The sequence below is a fragment of the Grammomys surdaster genome, unplaced genomic scaffold (genome assembly GCF_004785775.1).
Source record: "Grammomys surdaster isolate TR1022 unplaced genomic scaffold, NIH_TR_1.0 371, whole genome shotgun sequence".
NCBI lineage: Eukaryota > Metazoa > Chordata > Mammalia > Rodentia > Muridae > Grammomys > Grammomys surdaster.
Window position 1 is genome coordinate 6,848,625 of NW_021604790.1, and position 5,248 is coordinate 6,853,872.

At 48.4% G+C, this 5,248-nt stretch overlaps 1 pseudogene; it reads left to right on the forward strand.

The window, feature by feature from the left end:
* Window positions 1–1,519: 1,519 nt before the first annotated feature.
* Window positions 1,520–5,248, forward strand: part of LOC114632095 — a 14,415-nt pseudogene continuing 10,686 nt past the window's right edge.

The following is a 5,248-nucleotide window of genomic DNA, read 5'->3' on the forward strand; positions in this document are numbered from 1 at the left end:
AGAGGATTCGTATGGTAATCCACGGAGGAGATCTACTCAGAGAGGAGCCATGGGTGGTGCCTAGGCCCGCAGAGACAAAAGCCGCGGAGCACAGTTCACCGCTGTGGGAGCCGCCATCACGAGGCCTGCGACCCAGCCAACCAGGATCAGGACATGTGAAGCAACGCATCAGCGACCTCTTCACATCCGTGGCTCTAGAACTCAGAAGCTCATCTGCTCTTATAGGACACATTTCCAGGACGACGTCAGGCATTCACACTCACCTGTAACTCCAGATCCAGGGGATCCAACATCCGTGGTCTCTGAGGGCAACTGCACTCACAAGCCCGTGCCACCATGCCGCTTTTAAAGATGTATTTAGCTTTAGTTTCTATGTAGGGATGATCATTCATGCGCATGTCTATGTGCTACCCGCATGCCTGGTGCTTTCTGAAGTCTGAAGAGGATGTTAGGGATCCTGGGAATGAAGTTACAGATGGTTGTGAGCCATCTTGTGGGTGCTGGGAACCGAACCTGGATCCTCTGCAAGAACATCTGGTGCTCTTAACCACTGAGACATCTCTTAAGAAAACAAAGGATCGAGGGCCTGGGGATGTAACTCAGTGGTTCACGAGCTCGCACGCACGAGGTCTGGTTCCCCAGTTCCCACAGAAGATTTAAACAAGATCGAACAAAGAAGTGGAGGCAGAGGACAGAGCTCCCCTCTGAAGGAATTCTGAGCAATCCCCATAAATGTGCTTCCCTCGGCTCAGAACCTGCACAGCGCCAGTGTGGCTGTTGTGAAATGTCATCCACTCAAAGGACACAACCCAGAAAAAGACTGGACTTCTGGTAGAGAAACCTGCTGTCATAGCCAGGTCATATCAAAAGAGACAGAAGAACAAGATGGCTCAGCAGGTAAAGGTGTTTGCCACCAAGCCTGGTGACCTGAGTGAGTCCCATCCCCAGAACCCACATGGCAGAAAGAGAACTAACTCCCACAAGATGCCTCTCCTTCTCTTCCCGTCTCTTCCTCTCCCTGTCACACATACACACACATACACACACACACTCACACATACACACACACTCACAAACATACATCACACATACACTCACGCACATTCACACACGCCACACTTACACACTATACACACACACACTACACACACACTACACAGTCACACACACTACACACACAGTCACACACACACTACACACATCACACATACACAGACACTCACACACATTCACACACTTGACACTTACACACTATACACATACACACTACATACACACACTCACACTCTCACAAACACTATACACACACACACATACTCCCATTTGTCCCATGGCTCCAGTTTTTTTGTTTTGTTTTTTGTTTGTTTGTTTGTTTAAGGTTTTTCGAGACAGGGTTTCTCTGTGTAGCACAGGGTATCCTGGAACTCACTCTGTAGACCAGGCTGGCCTCGAACTCAGAACCTGCCTGCCTCTGCCTCCCAAGTTCTGGGATTAAAGGCGTGCACCACCACTGCCCGGCATGGCTCCAGGTTTTATTGAAGCCCTGCATGAAGGCAAAGAAAAGGGGGTCGCCTCTGTCATGTTCCAGTGCTATCTCTGTGTAGTCTTGGGACAGTCACGTGAGCCTCATTGACCCTCAGTGTCTCCATCTGTGAGAGCACTCAATGCAGAGCCATACCTCAGGCCTCAGTAATAATGAGAAACTTCGTGTGGCATTTGAGAGAGCTGTAGTGAAGGACAGAATAGCCCAGCAAAAGGAGTCTACAGTCAATTCTCTGTGATGGGGCAACCCCTTTTCTCCCTCCCCCACCAAGTCTACGGCCCTTCATTCAACCTCTCCTAAAAGCAGCAAATTCTAGGGCCTTTCAGATCTTCTCGGTCAACTTGACTTTGTCAGCTTTTTGCAGCTCAGAGGGCACATTCTCTAGAACACGGTGTTTGCAGCAGTGCCTCTAACCACAAACCCCAAGTGTCTCAGCACCGAGACACTCAGGATGTCTAAGGGTCCTCTCGTCTTCAGAGGCCCAGCCCAGCACACACAGCATGGGAATTGCATGCATCAAAGGCAGGAAGTCCCTGACAAGTCTGTCCCATAAGCCACCAGACGCTGGTTACCTTCATGTGGCTGAACAAGAGGTCGAGTTCTCAGGGTGGGGTGAGGTGGTCTGGGGCCTTCCCAGCCAGGGTGGAGCCCAAGCCTGAGGAACTAGACCTGAGAATGGAGGCCTGAGCTCCCACCCCAGGAAGCCTGGCTCAAAGAGAGCCTGGTAACTTGGGTCTCAGCTCCCTCGTGGGATAAGTGGTATTTGAATTCTTATTTCCTTTCCTATTTTTTTCTTTTTCCTTTTTTTCTATACATTCCCCAAGGAAATACTAAGTGTGTGCTGCAAATCCTAAGGATAAGATCCTAGAGGAACATGGAGAAGAGTCGGTGGCCTTCCACGAAGATCCCATTTGTCAAAGGTCTGGACAGTCCTGGCTAGCTCAGTGCCCAGGGAGCCAGCTCAATGTCCTGGAAAAGACAGGGAGGGTAAGGGGGGAGGGATAATGGGGGGCAGGGTGCACTAAAGGGCTAGCCTGTCAGATCACAAAAGTCTGGCATAGAGATGTCTCTGCAGCCACTGGCCCTAAAGAAGAGAAAAGGTGAAAATGGCTGGAGGCCAAAAAGAATTTGGGGGAAGAGGAGGGAGAGATGGCACACCATGGAGCATGGTAGCCTTATCTTTTTTTTTTTTTTTTTTTTTGAGACAGGGTTTCTCTGTGCAGCCCTGGCTGTCCTGGAACTCACTCTGTAGACCAGTCCGGCCTCGAACTCAGAAATTCACCTGCCTCTGCCTCCCAAGTGCTGGGATTAAAGGCGTGCGCCACCACTGCCCGGCACATCGTAGCCTTCTAAAGGTATTAAAAACACTTAAAGCCACACAAATCATGCTTAAAGGGCAAGCAGAGTTGAAAGTGAAAGTAGAGACTGTAAGAAATAGCGGGTGGAGGAGCAGGAGGCAGAGGGGCAGAGGGGCGGAGGGGCCGGGGGCAGAGGGGCAGAGGGCAGGGGGGGCGGGGGGCAGAGGGGCAGAGGGCAGGGGGGGCGGAGGGGCGGGGGCAGGGGGCAGAGGGGCAGGGGGCAGGGGGCAGAGGGGCATGAGAGCAGAGGGAGATGGCATGCCAGCTTCAGTTTGCAAGGCCTGGTTAGGGCCTTCTAGAAGACGTAGTTATGATACTAACTTGCAAGCTTACCACGTCCCACAGTGAAGGAAGCCCACGGCCCACTCTAGCTAATCCTTGTAAATCAGGACCAGTACCCAGGGCAACCAGATCCACCCCACAAAGGGTTTTCTTGTTGTCCTTATTGCTTTTTTGTTTTTCTATTTCTAATTTTATTATATTTATATTTTATGTGTATGGGTGTTTTGCCGGTATATCTATCTGTGCACCATATGTGTGCAGTTCCCTCAGAGGCCAGAAGGGGCTGTTAGAACTGGATTTACTCACAGTTGTGAGCATCCATATTCGAACTGGGAACCGAACCCAGGTCCTCAGGAAGAACAGCTTCTCTTAATCACTGAGCCATATCTCTGGCCACAACATGCAAGTTTTTTTGGTTTTTTTGGGTTTTTTTTGGTTTTTTGTTTGTTTGTTTGTTTGTTTGGTTTGGTTTGGTTATTTATAGCCCTGGCTGTCCTAGACCTCACTCTGTAGACCAGGCTGGTCTTGAACTCACAGAGATCCATGTACCTGCCTCTGCCTTCCCAGTGCTGGGACTAAAGGTTCAATTCCCAGTATCCATATGGCAGCTCATAATCGTCTATAACTGCACTTCCAGGAGACCCAATGCCCTCTCTGGCCTCTGTGGGTACCAGGCACTTACATGGTACACAACAGATATACAAGCAGACAAAACACCCATAAACATAAAATAACAGGTGTTGGAGAGATTACTCAGCAGTTATGAGCACTGGCTAATCTTCCAAAGGACCCAGGCTCAATTCCCAGTATCCACATGGCAACTCATAACATTCTGTAACTCCATTTCCAGAGGACCCAACACTGTCACACAGACATGCAAGCAGGCTAAACACCAATGCACATAAAACAAATACATCATTTTTAAAAAGAAATAACGGGCTGAAGAGATGGCTCAGTGGTTAAGAGCTACTACTCTTCCAAAGGTCCAGAGTTCAATTCTCAGCAACCACAGGGTGGTTCACAACCATCTATAATAGGATCTGATGCCTTCTTCTGGTGTGTCTGAAGACAGCTACAATGTATTCATGTAAATAAAATAAATAAATCTTTTTATAAAAGAAAGGAAGGAAGGAAGGAAGGAAGGAAGGAAGGAAGGAAGGAAGGAAGGAATAATGTTTTAAGATATAAAGCTGAGTACTGGAAAGATGGCTCAGTGGTTAAGAGCATTGGCTGCTCTCTCAGAGAACCCTGGTTCAATTCCCAGCACCAACATGGCAGCTCACAACTGTCTGTAACTCCAGTTCTAGATGTCCGACACCCTCACACAGATATGTGTGTAGGCAAAACACCAATGCACATGAAATAAAAATAAAATAATTTAAAGAAAGAAAGAACACTAAACAGGACAGTGGTGGTACATGCCTTTAATCCCTGCCCTTGAGAAACAGAGGCAGTTGAGTCCCAGGCTAACCTGGTTTACAGAATGAATTCCAGGACAGCCAGGGCTACATAGTGAGGGGGTGGGGGTGAGAAAGAAAGAAGAAGAAAGGAAGTTAAGTCAATCTGTGGTAACGTGAGGTGTCGAATAGGGAATGGTTTTGACTGGTAAACTGAACTGAAACAAAACTGGCTTAAATAAAAGTGGGTTATCTGTCTCTCTGTTGTCTGTCTGTCCTTAGTTACTGGTGGTGCAGTCTCTTTCTACTTTGTTGCTCACCATCCCAAATGTGCTCACATGGGCCAGCCCTGTAGGGTCAGCCAGAAGGAAGAAGATGAGAACAAGGTGGTGTGATAGGGAACACATTATCTTTAAGCGCTGGGCCTGGAGGTGAACACATCCTTTCCCCTTGAAATTTACAAGCTAGGCCGGGCGGTGGTGGCATACGCCTTTAATCTCAGCACTTGGGAGGCAGAGGCAGGTGGATTTCTGAGTTCAAGGCCAGCCTGGTCTACAGAGTGAGTTCCAGGACAGCCCAGGCTATACAGAGAAACCCTGTCTCAAAAAACCAAAAAAAAAAAAAGAAAGAAAGAAAGAAAGAAAGAAAGAAAGAAAGAAAGAAAGAAA